The sequence below is a fragment of the Zonotrichia leucophrys genome, chromosome 3 (genome assembly GCF_028769735.1).
Source record: "Zonotrichia leucophrys gambelii isolate GWCS_2022_RI chromosome 3, RI_Zleu_2.0, whole genome shotgun sequence".
In the NCBI taxonomy this organism is placed as follows: Eukaryota; Metazoa; Chordata; class Aves; order Passeriformes; family Passerellidae; genus Zonotrichia; species Zonotrichia leucophrys.
In genome coordinates, this window is record NC_088172.1 from 28,243,915 (window position 1) to 28,259,838 (window position 15,924).

The window sequence follows — 15,924 nt, forward strand, 5'->3', positions numbered from 1 at the left end:
CAGGTTCTTGGGGACTGTAAGAGGGGTCTCTGGGATGCAGGCTGGGGAAGATGTGTCCAAATAAAGCTTTGATTGAATTTCACTTGAGCAGGAAGTTAGTAGGAATATTTGGAGGTTATGGAGGCATCAAATCAAAGACCTATTGGGCTGCTGCTGTCACAGCTCCTCTAGCAGGCTCAGCTCGGCCTGAGCAGTCCCCAGAGCAGGTGTGGGGGGAGATGTGCCCACATGGAGGTGCTGCTCCTGCCCTTAACAGGCTCACCCCATCCTCCCAAGGAGCTAGAGCCCCTTCTTTCATGGGACCCCTTCCCCTGGAAAGAGCACTCACACACTGGGGGTTTCTATCACCCAGAGCAGGGAAGGGGAAGGTCTGTGCTGCCCTGCCAGGCCCTGAGCAGGACCCTGCTTTCCCTGCACTTGGCTCTGCAGAGGCAGCACAGCAGCAGCAGCAAATGAGATTGAGCCTCTTCTGCCTCCCACATCCTCCTCTGGGTAAATGCAGAGTGTGTACTTTAATTAGTGATGATACATGAGGGAGACAGGAGATGAAGCAACATTCAAATTAAGTATCTGCAGAGCTGGTGAGAAGGTAAATATGAGCTCCTAGACCTGGGGATTTTCTTCAGTCCCTTCTTTTGCCACGACAGTTTGAGTTTTAATTCCAAAAGCAAACAAATCGTTGCTGCAACATTTTTTTCCACCAAAACACACCTTTGAGGTCCACCTCCACAGGGCTCTGAGCTTTATGGCACTGCAGAGCCCAGGGTGGGCTGGTGGGGCTCCCACTGCAGCTGGGGCCAGGCCATTCCCAGGCACAGCATTCCATCAGTAAAGGGCTGTTGTTGTTTCCATGCTGCAAACCCACAGGGAGGGTGGGGGACTGACACCTGCACCATGCCAGCCCTCCTGCAGCACATCTCCCTTTGACAGAGCAGGTTTGGAGCTTTTCCCCAGGAGCAGAGGCTTCAGTGACTGCTAACTAGCCTGGCTCCTGTCTCCCACCCCTTTGCTCTGTCAGGGGAGCTGTGAGGACACCTCTGCCCCCAGCTCTGCATTGATTTCTGCTCCCATGATCAGGAATCCCTGCTCACAGCTGTGTCCTTTGTACCACTGCTCATCCTGGGACACCTGAACAGCTCCTGCTGCACACTGAGCATCCCCTTTCCACTGTCATGGACAGGACTTCAGAATGAAACTGGGTGGGATGCTGAGCACAAATATTACACAGGTGCCAGAAGAATAAATTAAGGCTTATTGAAGAATAAATTAACCTTGCTTTAAATTTTTTGTAAGTGCTAAACTTCCTCGGTGCCTCATATGACAGATTTTTGTTTGCTTTTGTAAGTAATAGAGTATTTTATTATTGGACAAAGCACATTTCATAGCAAAAAATGTTTCTTAAAGCATTCTGAACTGATAAACAGCAAGTATTCCCACACCCTTTGCTATGATTTCACTTTAATAATGATTTTGGTGTTTCAGTATGAGTCAGGCAACAACAGAGGAATTGCTGAAGAAATTTTGCTAAAAACCTTTCTGAAAAAAACAGTTATGAGTCAGAGGAAACACAACTGAATTTTACTGGCTCAGGACTGGCTTGGTTGAATCTGTAATTTCAGAAACCAAATTCCACATCTGGAGCTGTCTACAGTTTAGCTATTAATAGGATGTCTGTGTTTTTACTTCAATGCCACCACTGGGAGATGGGACCTGCCCTGAGGGAGGGGTGGCTGCCACCCATGGCAGGCACAGAGAACCCCACTACAACAGGAGAGCTCCTGCAGTGATGACTCAGAACAAGCAGCCTTGCTTCCAGTGGAAAAATGCATTGTCAGTCTGAAAGGAAAACATATTTAGCGAAGGCCAGAAAAGGAAGACACTGGAAGACCCCAAAAGCTCCAGAGTCCCTACTTTTGCTTTCTGCCCTTGCCAGTGTAATTTGTTTATCTATCTTTTTGTTATCAAAAATTAAATTTTATGTGCCATTAAAGGCTGGTTGTTTCTGACAGGATACCAAAGAAAAGCAGCAGTTGTGTCATTTTTGGGAGCTCATGTGTGCAAGGGCAGAAACATGTTCTTTGCCTAGTTGAAGCCAAACTGCATATTAATTAATCAGTGCTGAAACTCTTACAGGAGAGGTGACCCAGTCCAACACTTTTAGGAATACCTCTAGTTTAGGAACTTTTTGGATGCTCTTAATTATTTCTCAGTTTCTGTCAGCATAAAGGCATGCCTTTAAAACCTCTGTCAGAATAAATTTTGCTCAGATACCACCAGCATGGAGTAAATAACTGAATTTCTCTTACTTGCCTGGATATAATTTGATATGAAACACCTGGTATAATGATAATATAAAAAAATCTGGTGGTATTTGCATGGCATTTGGAGCTCAGAGGAGCTGCTGTGGCTCCAATAAACCTTGTGCCTTTGAATGCTGTCAGGAGGATCAGCTGAGCATGGCTGTATCTTGCCAGGACACCAATGGGATGGTGATAATAACACAGCGTCACACATTGTCCAGGATCCTGCTAGTGGGCTCTTTTATTGGATTATTGTCTGTTTGGAGAGGGGAAAATATCCTCTTCTTGAAGCAGATTGCCTCATGGTTTGTGTTGTGATAAAAGGTGATCAAACATCCATGGAAACTGTGAGATTTTTTTTTAGTTGCAAAGTTGCTGCCTGTCTCTCTGTAGGTTTATTTAAAAAGTGCATGTTTTGGTAGTGCTGTGGCAAAGGCAGTGCAGGATGCTGGGCAGGGCTGGAAAGCAGCCTGCCCTGGGGAGGAGTCCTGCCCATTCCAGCCATTCCAGCAGGAGTCCCCCACCCTTGGGTGTGACATCCCCCTGGGTGAGCAGCCCCAGCTGGGGGATCTGCTGCCCTGTGCCCACCCCAGCCTGGCCCCTGCGGCTTTGTGGGTCCCCTGTTGGGCACTCAGCTCATGGGAAACACCCGTGGGTGTTTCGGGCCAGGGAGTGAATGTGGCTGTCTGCATGCTTGGAATTAAGTGTGGCTTTCACATTTGAAGTCAAAGCTTGAGGCAGGAGAATCAGGACATGCCTGCAGGAGCATGGAGGATCTGGTGATTATCTAAATGTGTAATCAATACCCCCATTTACTTACTAGTGTGCATTTGTCAAATGTCCAACAGTGTGATTACCCTATTTCAGTACTTTCTTCAGGCATAAAGCAACCTTTCCAAAATTACTAACTTTTTTCTCATTGAAAATGTTGTTAATTAATACTTTTAGTGTCCTCCCCTGTGATTTGCTTTCTCTTAATTACCAACATGAGCAATACAAGAGTGCTCCACTGCCAGTGCCAAAATTAAACTGACTTTCTCCAAATTGCACTGACTGATCCACATGGCTGTGCCTTCAGGTACTAAGCAGGAGACCTCAATCCCATGGGAAGTGCTGCTTTATGAGGCACTCTGTTTTCACAGAACCACAAATTGATTGGGGTTGGAAGGGACCTTTAAGAGTCATCTAGCCAAACCCTCTGAAATAAGATCAATTTGATCAGGTTGCTCAGAGCCAACCTGCCCTTAAAAGTTTACAGGGATGGGGCACCCACCACATCTCTGGTGGATGTGCCAGTGTCTCACCAACCTCATTGTAAAACATTTTTCATTCTGTCTAGTCTAAATATGCCCTTTTTTAGTTTAGACCCATTATCCCAAGTCTTGCTATACCAGGCCCTGCTAAAAAGTCTACCCCCGTCTTTCTATAAGCCCACCTTAACTATGGAAATTAATGTCAATAACAAGTATTTCAGGGTGGTTTCATGCTGAGGGGAGCAGCATGAGGACATGGGTGGCCCAGCAGCAAGGTCTGAGCCCTGGATGAGAAGTGCAAGCACGGTGCCAAGTCCCTTAACCCCAGGGTGCTGGGGAAGCAGCATCCTGCTGCCAGTGCAGTGCCCTGGCTTTTGCAGGCCTCTGGAAGCTGTCCCAGAGCACGCAGGCTGGAAGGGCACCACAGCACCATCTTGTTGGCTCCAGCATCCCAGGAAGTGCTGTCAGATTTCTTTATCTTTCTCTTTTGTTCAGCCACGTGGAAAAAAGTGGTCTCAGCAAAACTGAAAGTTGCTGTGGGGAAACACCAGGCTTAGAATATTATTTTTTATTGCTCTGATTGAACAAAAATACCTGGCTTTAGAAAAGCTTGGCAAGGCAAAAACTATTTTTCATTTAGACACATCAGTGGCTTTTTTCATACTTATTTTCTGACTTTTGCATTCTCCAGTTGTGTTTCAAAATAGAAAAGAGTAACAGTATTGGTACTTTCTGCTGCAGTGAAACACTTGAGTCTTCTTACTCTATTCCCCCTTTTTCAGCATAAATTTGCCATGTTCAATGACAAAACCCGAGTTCACTCTGTTACATCTCACAGAAACGAGTTTTTCAGTGGCTACTTCTCTCTGTGGGAACTCATCCATTTCAAGGGCTCTCTGTTATTTTCTGCTCAGCCAAATTAGACATGTCATTTTGTGTTTAGAAATTGCTGCTGCTGCCAGCATGAGGAAATAGCCTGGGTGGGAATGCCAAGCCCAGGTGGGAATGCCAGGGTACCATGGGCAGACACGCAAGGCCCTGTGGCTCTGCCCTGATGGTGGATGTGCTTATGCAGAGACCCTGTGGCACAGCAGGGCTGCTGGTAGATGCAACTGGAAATAATCATGAGCAGGCTATGGAATGTAGGAAATTCCATTTTTTTTTTTTGCTAATAGATACAGCTAAAATGCCCCTGGCCCCAAATTTTGTTTGATGATGATTCCCAGCAAATATTGTAGCAAAGCCCAGAGTGAAAATCTCTAGCAAAGCACCATAGTGAGAAATGAAGCTTTTACATTTTCCTTATTTAGCAAAGTCTTTCTCTTTTTGCGTAAGAAACTTTAATATTAAAATCTTGTCTAAAACACCTAACTTTAGTGTCTGACATAGCAACTGCAGCCTGGGAGGCAAAATCAGGTCCTTTTTAGGTTTCCATGTAATAAATGGGTAGACAACAGTAAATTAAATGAAAACGTGTCAGTTTAATTCATAAATTTTTCACCTCTGTCAAGCCTAATTTTTTTTTAATATCTCCACCCTCAGTCTTTCTATTATGGGAGAGAAAAACCACGCAGCCAATTTTCCTTTATGTTGGTTTAATTGTTGCTCTTTTTGACTTTGAAAAGGATACCGAGTGTTCTCATATATGTAAATGTGCCTGATGGCTTTGGCTGTTCAAATACTGAGGCCCTCCCGTAGGCACTGGGGTATCCCTGGGGTAACCTTAATACAAATGTAGGTAGAAAGTGCATTTTTGTATTTGTCCAGCTGTGCAGGCTCACATCTGCTGTTCTCAGGCTTGCTGCCAATCATTGCAGCTCTTACCATTTATTTTTCCTCACAGGGGAAGAAAGCACCCAAGACAATCCTGCTAAGAGAAAGAAAAGCAATCATGCAAAGGTGGACTATTGACACTGTTTTTGTTACTTCCTTTTTTCATCTAGCTGGTGTTACTGGCATAGTGGTAGGCATGGTAAGTAGGCTGGAGATGAAAAACATGCAAAAATTACATTAAATATTGTGTTGTAGCTACATTCTCTGAACACTCATTTCCCCTTGCTTTATGTTATATTAGTCAAAGTAGACAAAGAGCCTTCTGAGGTAGCTAGCAGATTTCCTTCTCCTGCCTCTCCCCATCCTACAAGGTCATCTAAAATAGGCCAGGGAAGTACACTAGAAAATACTGCAGGGAACAATCTTGCTTTGACAGGAAAATTAATTGTAAAAGTCTACCTGCTCTTTTTCACTCCCCAGTTTCTGTGATCCTGAGCACTGGCAAAACCCCTTGGCATATTTGTTTGGGTAGGACATTAAATACTAGGTCTGCCTGTTCAGGTGATGCTGCTTGCCTGCACAGAAAATAAGAACCATGGATGCAGCTGGCATTTCCCAAGTTGTGTTTGCTTGGTTGGTCTGACTTGGAAATGCAGAGGAGCACAAAGAGGGTTAAAGCTCTTAAACAAAGAGGGGGCAAAGGTTCAAGCCCCAGCATTTAGTAACAAAGATAAGAGGTTTTATAGATGAGCATCCATCAGTTTATCACTGGAATTCAAAATCTATCAAAGAAAATAATGTTCTGATAAACAATTTTTCTTATTTCCCCAAGCACCTGCCAACCAGCTTGGTTTTATCACAGGTAAATAGCACAGGCTCATGTCTCCATTATCATACTCATTTGAATTTCTTTAAAGTGATCCCTCATTAAGGGATTTCCAAAAACAAGATTAAAAGAGGATTTAAAAAAAAAAATTACATTGTCTTTTGAAACGTTGCTTTCTTCTTTATCAAACAAACATTGTGAGGGAGCTCAGTGATGGAGGGGGCCTCAGGGCTGCTCCTCCAGCCTCTCCTGCAGGGTTGTTCTGCACATGGCCCAGCCAGGCAGGAGCTCCTTCCCAGGCAAAGCTGCTGGCCTGATGCTTCCCCTGGGGAGGTGCTGTGTGCTTCCAGGGCTGCAGTGGGGATGACCAGGATGCCCCAGCTCAAAGTCAGAAGACTTGCTTTTGGCTGTCACTGCTTGCAGAGGAGGCAAGTCCTGGCTCTTCTGGGAGAGGCAGATCAGAGCCAGCCTGACCCACAACAGCCTCCCCTGCCAGATGCCTGGCCATGTTTGGAACACTTTGTCACCTTCAAGGACACCACCAGCACTTTCCATCCCAACAATCATGGCAGATATCAGAAGAGCGATGGGAAAAGAGGACCTCAATCCTTAATCCTTGCCAGCATTTTCTTCCTTTGCTTTTTTGGCGCTGGGCTGGCCAGGTCAAGTCGATAAACTGCTCAAAAAAGGTAAATACCACTTTAATCTCTTCCTCCAGTTAATCATGGCAAACCACAGGAAGGCAGATAGTAACTCAAGATTAGCAATAGCCTTATGAAGCTCACATTATTACAGAAGAAATTTAAAAAGCCACACACCTCAAATACCTTAGTTTCCATCTAATCCTTTGATAATTAAACCCCAGACAGCAAAAAAAAAATCACACATTATCTTCAAATTCCATATAGTTGGAATGATGCAAATGAATAAAATTTAATCCCTCTTTGTTTCTCACTCCTAACTGTGGAAACAGAATGAAAAGCAGAAAGAAAAAATCAAACAAAAGGTGACATGCCAAAGCAGTTTTAGATTTAAGTTTGTGAAGGTCCGTGCTGGGTCATCATGGGATTATTACAGATAGGCTTAGCAAACACATCCCATCAAAAGAAAAACTTTGAATAAGCCAAATATACCCAGTGGGACCAATTTTGCAAATGTTTTCACAGAATCAGAGAATCATTTAGGTTGGAAAAGACCTATAAAATCATCAGGTCCAACAACTAATCTAACAGTGCCAAGCCCACCACTAAACCATGTCCTTAAGCGCTACATCTATGCATCTCTTAAATACCACCAGGAATGGTGACTGTACCACTCCACCCAGGGCAGTCATTCCAATGCTTGACCATGCTTTCTATAAATGAATTTTTCCTAACATCCAATCTAAACTTTCTCTAGCAACTTCCCTTGAGGTTGTTTCCTCTTACTCTACCACTTATTAACCTAGAGAAGAGACTGACATCCACCTAGCTATAACCTTCCTTTCAGGAAGTGATAAGGTCCCCCATGAACCTCCTTTTCTCCAGGCTAAACACCCCTTCTCCCTCAGCTGCTCCTCATAAGACATGTTTTCTAGATTCTTCCCCAGCTCCACTGCTCTTCTGGGAAGGGAGAAGCAGCCCTCACAAGCTGATTGTAGGAATGGATCTGCAGCCTCTTTTCATCTCAGATTGTTTGTGAGCAGTTGTCAGCTTTCTATGGCCATTTTTCTTAATTTCCCCAGGGATTTCTGTAACTCAGGAATTGATCTTTAGTAAGCATTAAGACTCTAAATCATCTGTCATCTTGGTGGTATTTCTCTGATTGGCTGTCTATGTGGAATGAACCAGCTTGCGTGCTGAAAAGCTGCAATTCTTGAAGCAAGAAGCTGGGCATAAATGATAGCAACATCTCATTTGGATCTTGTTGTGTGTTCCCCAATAGTTGTTGAATACAGAATTATTTTCAGTGTTGATGCAATTTCTTGTGTGATAATACACATACATTAGAGGGTCTGGAGAGAGCAGCAGCCACAGGCATTTCATAAGTAAGTACCTGCTGCCCGTGGAATGTCCCTGAGCCTCCCAACACCGGCAGCTCTGACAGACACGTTAACAGCTGGGCTGAGCGGGGTTCAGAACAGCACAGAGACCCACACAGAACACAGTGCTCACAGCTGCCAATCCCCATTGAACCTGGGCAGCCTGGAGAAGAGCTGCTGCAGCCCCAGAAATGGCTGCAGGTCTCATCTCAAAACCTGCCCGCCACAGGTCACAGGGCAGCGCCACACAGAGGGAAACCCGCTGTGGGTGACAACCACGCTGATAATGAAACTGGGCTAGAGCACCATAAACTGTTTTCTCTCGCCAGACATGAGCCCTGAGGGCTGTAAATCTTGGAGGAGGCCTCAAGTAGGTACCTGTGCCATTGCTACCTATTCCTGGGCAGGGTGGTGTTGTCACCTGTGCCAGTGCCCTGGCTGGCAGAGCAGCCAGAGTGGCACGGCCGGAGCCACAGCCGCATCCTCGAGTCCAGCCATGCCTGCTGGCACAGGGAAGGCTTTGCTGGGAATGCTGGCACAGGGAAGGCTTTACTGGGAATGCTGGCACGGGGAAGGCTTTGCTGGGAAATCAAGGGCATTTCTCACATGTCTCCTGCGAGGAGAATCCAGCTTCAAGCAGGTGAAGTTGGCAGTGCTGATGGTTAGATAGAGTTTTCCATTATATATTCGGGGTTGAGTTGCTTCTAGTTTAAACTGTTCAGGTGCTTTAGTTTCCAAGTTTGTTCTTTTCCTTGGCTGACGTTTTTATTATTTTCTTTTTAAAGTGGCAGGATGGTTCAACTATTTTTGAAGGGCCTTGGAGAAAATGGTTATTGTTAAGTAACATTTTAATCTCTGTAACGTTTTCTTCTCTTTGCATCTATGTATCCAGTTTCAAGGTATTCCAGCTTTGGAGTAGTGTGAAAGGTTTGGTTTCTTTGTGTATTTTTGGTTGGTTGGTTTGTTTGTTTTTTTTTTTATTTTCCCCTGTCCCTATGAAAATCTGTTGGACTTAATGCAAAGATAAGCTTTGAAAAACTGCTTTGATGGTTTTGAAATTTTTCTGTTTGTCCTCCCCCCTCCCCCGTTTTGTCACTTAGATCTTTTAGTATCTTTTACCCAGTGTGGCCTTGATTTCAGCTCTATTCAGTTCTTATCTCAAGACAGCACTGAAGGTGCTTGTGGAGAATCCTATAAGGGGAGGCAGAGTGAAAGCTACCGATAAGGCACAGTGACAACTACATTAAATTCTCCATATATTTTTGACTTGAAAATGTGCTGGGCAGGAGCTTGGAGGGGGCAGGTGGGGAGGAACATCCTAACAGGAAGATTCACTTTGTGCTACATGCCGTATTTCTGAGCAATGCTTCCAATCACCTCCCTCGGGAAGCAGATTAGCATCAATCCCTAAATCCCCTCCATTTTGTGATGGGGTACGGGGAGAGGCTCTGCAAGTTCATGTCTCGCACAGAACAGTGAGGGAAGGGTGGGCGCCTGTCTCCAGCGATAGGGACGGCACCCGTCCGGACTCAGCCGACGGCACCAAGCTCACCTGTGCCGCTCCCCACTCTGACACGGGACGGGGGCACGGCGGCGGCAGGGGGCTTGGCTTGTCCCATTGCTCTGTTCCGAGGGAAGCCTGGGGTCCGTGTGCTGGGAAGGGGCTGCCCTCGCTTCCAGCAGCAGCTCCAAGCGGCTTCCGCTGCCGCGGTCCCCCCTCCGTCCCCGCGCACCCAGGGGAGGCACTGGGCACCTTCAGCCGCTCTACGGGATACGTGCAGGGCCCGGGGCGAGCTGGGGCCGCGGGAGAGGTCCCTGTCCGCCGTTCCCTTGTTTGTTTTAGGGGTAAAAAAAAAAAAAAGGAAATAAAAGAAAAAAAGTGAGGTGGTGAAACCCTCCAACATCATAAATCAGAACTTTTCCCGCGCCGCTCCCGGTGCCCGCGGTGCCGGTGGAGCCGGCAGCGAGCTCCAGCGGGGCGGGCGCAGCTCCCCGCGGGCGCGCAGCCCCCTCTCCGCGCTGCCCCCCCGGCCCCGCACTTCCTGCCCGCGGCGGGGCCCCGCAGGGCGGGCAGGGCGATACCAAGTGTCCGGCGGGCGGGAGCGGCGGCGGCGGGCGGCCCCAGCGCGGGGCCGGGCGCTGCGCACGCCGCGGGGCGGCCGCGGAGCGGCGGTGCGGTGCGGTGCGGTGCGCTCCGCCCCCCGGCGCGCCCGCTGCCCCGCCGGGGAAGTTGCGCTTCGTCCCTCGCTCTCCCTGGTCCCTCGGCGACGGCTCCTTCCTCCCCCTCCCTCCCTCCAATGCGCCTCCCGCTCATTTCCTCTTTTCCTCCCCGCTCGCCGCCGCTCCGCAGGCGCGCGGCTCGCCCGGGCGCCGCCGCGGAGTTGTAGCTCCCAGGAAGCCGCCGCGCCCCCGCGCAGCCGCCGCCGCCGCTTCCAGGCCGCCCCGGGACCCCGCTCCGCCAGCCGGGTAAGCAGCCGGGGCTGCTCCGCCGCTGCCCGCGGAGCGGCGCGGAAACTTCGGCGGGGCTGCGGGAGGTCTGCGCGCTCTCTCCTGCCGCGGGGACTGTCGGAGAGCGAAGCTGGAGGGAAGGGGGAGATCCCTGCCTTTGGCGGGGGTATTTTCGGGGAGAGAAGGCTCAGAACGTCCTGCCGGGATTGTGGGCGCGGGGCGCTCCGCGCTTCTCTCACATCCCCGCGGGCGCGGAGCGGGGCGGCTGCTCCCTTCGCCGCCCGGAGATGCGGAGCGGATCCCGGCGCCCGCTTCGCGCCCGGGGGATGCGAGCGGATCCCCCTCGGCAGCGGCGGGGCTGCGGTGTCAGCGCTCGCCTCGCCCCGAGCGGAGGGAATTGCCAGCGTTTCCCCTGCCCTTAAAAAACCCCAAGCCGTGTGTGTCTGTGTCCTTGCACGCCTGTGGGTGTACGGATATCTGTACATCTGTGTGTGCACATCCCCATGCAGCCCGCGTGTGTGCTCGGCTGTGTGAGAGCCTCCCCGATGGTGAGGGGCGTTTCGCAGCGCTGCTTTATGGTGGTTAATGGTTTACCCGGAGAAGTTCCCGACGCATGAATGTTGCAGGGCCCTTTGAGTCAACTCCTACAGACCCGGACTTCCTATTGCCAACCTTCCCAATCGGCCTTTTAAAAATGCTGGCGTTTGCCTCCGGTGAGTTTGCTTTTTTGTCCGTCTCCCCGCCTGAGAGATGTTTGGGGCTGTGCTGGAGGCCGGATGGCTGCGGCCAAGGTCACCCCAGTTCCATGGAATCCGGGCAAGGGGGGACACCCCGCTCCTGTGAGGTTGTGGCGGCAAAGGCATCTGCCAGCCGTGGTTTGCATCAGGCTGCTGGGGGACCTGCTGGAGCACATGGCTCCAGCACACACTGCCAGCTGCCGAAGTAGGGAGAATTGCAAGAAATAAGAAATAAAACAAGGCAAGTGTGTTTACAAGAAAGTTTCTATGTAAATAAGTTCCTGCTCGGTTTGGGAAAAGGTCATCTAATGCATTGTCAGGAACGAAAGGTTTGCTGAGAAAAACAGCTGGGTGCTCAGTAGGTCTGTGTCTCCTGCTCATGGCTGGGTGATTTATACCTATGTGACAAAATCCTGAGCTTTTTCCCTGGAATACTTGTAGTCAAGCACCATAGCAGAGCAATGTTCTGTAATCCCATTCTCAAATAAAAATCTGATAGGAAGATCAGATTTTCTCTGTGGGAGGAAGAAAGGAGGAAACAATTACTCCCTCCCCAAAATATTTTCTGTTTTTCCTAATGGGAGGTATTTGTCATAATTTTAGGTTCAAAAGCTCTTCTAGCCTGAGATGAAATTTGAGCAAAGGCTGGGGGTCTGTTTCAGCTGCCACTGCTATCATGCTGTCAATGCTGGAGTCCACCAGCATTGCCGGGTGCTTTGGGCCAGGGAGCAGAGCCAGGAGGAGCCTCAGTGCTTGTTCCAGGGCCGAGCATCTGCCTTGCTCCTGACCCCTCAGCTCTTCTCAGGTGCTTGGATTGGGGACCCTTTGATTCAGGTGAATGGATCTTGGAGCTGAGTGTGTTCACCTGCATGTAGTGTAGCGGGGCTTGGGGAACAAGGTAGATCATCTCACATTTTCCTTAGGTTCGGTGAGGAGGTGCTGGCCAGCCAGCATCACCTTGTCCTCACACCTATTCTCTGCATTTCTTTGCTTCTTGCCTTTCTCTGTGTAGAGGTGGAAGTGCAGGAAACTGTGAGGGGAAAAAAATGGGTGCCACCGTAGAGTGGCTGTTGCAACACTGTCAGGAGCTCTGCTGAGGAGTCAGCTCTGCTGGCAAAAAAAGTGCTTTTGTTGGCATAGCTTAGTCCGTTCAGGGAATAGCTACAGTGCTGGAGTGGGGTTTGCTCTTGCAGCTGGCTGCTTGCACCGGCAGGAACTTGTGTAGACAAACCTTTCTAGCTCTCAGATGAGGCTGCCACTCTGCCGGTGCAGGCGATGCTTGGCTCGCTGCATGCCGCAGCTGGCACTGTGGTGCCCCCATTCTACCACCCGAGCTCATGGCCATGGAAGTAACATGGGCAGTTGTTGGGAGATGGGGATAGAGATTAATTTGTGGCCTAAACAACATTAAACTTGGATTATGACTCCACAAAAAAAAAAAAAAAAAAAAAGATAAAAAAAGAAAGCATGTAATCTGGGTTTAGAAATGTTGCAATTAAAAATCCACATGTGACGTGATTTTTTTTTTTACAAGCAAGGCAACATTCTTCTGAGTGTTGATTAATTTGACACGGGAGAGACAAGAATCCTGGTAGACCAAGGAGGCAGTGTGGATTAAAATTCGATATCATTGGGATTTTTACTTCCTTTCAGTGATGTGAAACTGTAAGCAATGATGTTGTGCTGTTTGCATGTGCAAGATGCACTGATACTCATGGGAAGAGGATCTCACACTTTTCCAAAGAATGCTGGAATTTCCTTCAAGCATGACTTTTAGGTCAGATTCAGGAAAAAATGCAATGTGTTTTCCATTTCATGGAAGAAATACGGACTCTTCTTTTTAAATGTTTTCTGTCATATTTTTTGTTCATTATCTGTATTAGAAAATTGTTTGTGTCCAGCATCTGCATCTTCATTGAGCTTAACTTGGATACAAGTTAAATTTCTTTTAGCAAGAGGTTTAGCTTACATTGTGTTAACCGTGTTACTGTACTGTGTGTGATCCTACCCATGGATAATGAAAGGATTTGCTTTTGCAAAGTTTTTGAAGTTTAGCTTTAATGAACAGAAATTATTTTTCAATCAGTGCTTAAAATTTCCATTGTTCCAATAACCCTCTCCCAGCCGGAGAGTATAAGCAATGCAAACAGTTATCTTCACTACATCAGTCTTTTGTTGCATAAAAGGTTCCACAAGTCGGTTTTGTTTTGCTAACCTGCTAATTAACCCACTGATTTCTGCATTTCTCGACTTACCCAGATAGATATCCTCTGCCTGTTGTCATGCTCTGCTGGCAGAGGAATTGTGAATCCTTGAACAGTGGGGGCAGATGCTCCATGAGGAGTTCCTTACTTTACCTCTCGGAGTCTTTCAGTGGATAGGAGAGAATTTTCATCTGACTCTCCTGGAAATGTGACCTTTCTGGAAGTCTGGTGTTGCTTAATGACTGGGAGACCCACAGGGTCGGCCACAGGATGAATTATGCATTCTCCCGCTCTGATTGTGCTGGAATTAGAAGGCAGGAGCTGAGGGGGGGAGGGCAGATCAGTCTCGTAGTCTAAGAAGTATTGCAGTTTTTCTGAATTGCACTGCATGAAAGATGCCTTTATTATTATTATTATTGTTAAGAAATGCTGCTTATCATTTGCACAGTAGGTTTGTAGATACCTGTGAATGACCAGTGTGAAACAAATGGCAGTGCTACTTGGGTTGTTTCTGTGTTTCTTGTCCTGCAGGTGTGTATCTTTTTAAATTCAAAAAGAGTAGCAAGTAATTTAAGGAATTCTCCCTGGTGATCAATGTGGAAACACATGCCAAGCAGCATTCTGTTCAAAAGATGCCATCTACAACCTGGCCAGCCTTTTTCTTCCCTTGCATGCAATGTCTTTCCCAGTGATTGAGCTGTCTGTCTGAAGGGGCTCAATCTACTTGAAAAAGCAGCAAGAAAACTTAGACATAGCTGTAGTTGCATGCACTTCAGGGATCAGCCTCTGAGAGCTTCTGCCAGCTTTTTTGGTGACTCCTTCAAATATGTTCTGTTTTTTCTTTTTCTGCCCTCTGTTTTTAAAGGAAATCAGGCTGTCTGATGGGGAAGAGTGCAGCTGCATAATTGCATGTTTAACAGCTCGGGGCGGGGGGGGAAAAAAGAAGGATGCTTGCTAGTATTTCAGTTGCTGTAATCTTAATGCATTCAGAGAGGTGTTTAAGCTGATGGTATCCCTTTAAATATCCACTTAGGTTGGAAAACGCTGGATTGGTGACAGAGACTTCAAGGGTGGAAGGCATGGCTTGCACCTACAGAGATACTTGCTGAAAAACAGGCGTACTGAGATCCTGATATGTTTGCCAAGAGCAACAGCTAAACTTGGGCAGCTGGTTTAGCAATTAAATAATGTTTTTGTTTTGGACAATGGGTTTATCGTAATGAATTAGCCGGTGGACTAGTCAGAGTGGCAGAGGGGTTTGTTTTTGATTCCCCAACCATGCAGCATACCTGCTTTGGGCACGTTCTTCCCAGCAATGGAAGTGCAAGAAGCATTTCACACGAATTGTCTGGGAGTGGGAGCGTGTACTTGTGTAAACTTGTGTGTAAACTCCAGATTCTTGTAATCTGCTGAAAATAAAAACGTGATGGATGGTATAGCTTGGGCATGGAATAAGGAAATACACGGTGCCTTGTGCCTAGAAGTTGGCGTGTGGCTCATGCAAAGTCATTTTAGAATAGTCGGGGGCGGCGGAGGGAGGAGGGAGGAAAAGAAATGCCTTCAGGGGGCTGGGAGCCAGGCGTGGGCGTGCTGCAGGCCGGCCTCGCCAGCCTTCCCTGCCGCTCCTCATTCACCTCTGCTCCTCACAGCCTGGCCTGGCTCTGCAGGAAGGAGCTTCTCCTTGCTCGGAGGTAGCAGGAGTTTTTTTCAGGTTTCTTTTTTTCTTTCAAAAGGGCATTATGCGCAGGATGCTCTGTTCTTGGCAGCTCGCCCACTGTGTGAGGGGAGAAAGCTCACTGGTTTGGTCACAATGCAGATAGCCACTGTCAAAGCCAGTTAGCATAGGCAGGGCATCCTTTCCTTTTTCTCTTAAATAAAGCTTTTTTTATTTTTATTTTTTTTAGCAGACAAATTTAGTTTCTCCAAACACAATCACTTTTTCTTTCTTAAAACTTATCTGGGGAAAATTTCTTTGCAGGGCAGTTGGGGGTTGCTGGCTGGAAGCTGCCAGTGTGTGAGAGGAGAGTGGGAGTTCCATGGGAAGATGTTGTGGATGCGTAACCATTAGCACCGACTTGGGTTATGAAATGTGTGTTCAAAAAATAAAAGCAACCAAACTTTGCAGTGCTTGGGAAAGGCCTAGAAGCAACAGCTCTTCAGTATGTTAGAAGACACTTGAAAACCCTGTATCTCCCTTGCCAGAGCTGGAGGGAAGGCAGCAGCTTGAAGCCACGGCTTGGGAGCAGGGGCCTGGCGGGAGCTGCCTGGCCAGTGTGTGTCACAGGCAGCTGCCTTTCATCATCTGCAGGGTGATCAAAGCACTGTCCTGGAACAAGCTGGGCTTTCTGCTTTTCCTTCCAGCT

At 47.8% G+C, this 15,924-nt stretch overlaps 1 protein-coding gene across 4 annotated transcripts in view; it reads left to right on the forward strand.

The window, feature by feature from the left end:
- HPCAL1 (hippocalcin like 1) overlaps nt 1-15,924 on the forward strand; it is a 255,446-nt gene that overhangs the window by 179,790 nt on the left and 59,732 nt on the right. Inside the window, exon 1 of one of the 4 annotated variants that reach the window (XM_064707715.1) lies at nt 10,321-10,638. The exons of 1 other annotated variant lie outside the window; for it this stretch is intronic. The gene's annotated coding sequence lies outside the window, so the exon portion shown is untranslated. Of the gene's footprint in view, nt 1-10,320; nt 10,639-11,094; nt 11,334-15,924 lie in introns of those variants that run through there. 2 more of the 4 variants (XM_064707712.1, XM_064707713.1) reach the window with 2 other exon arrangements.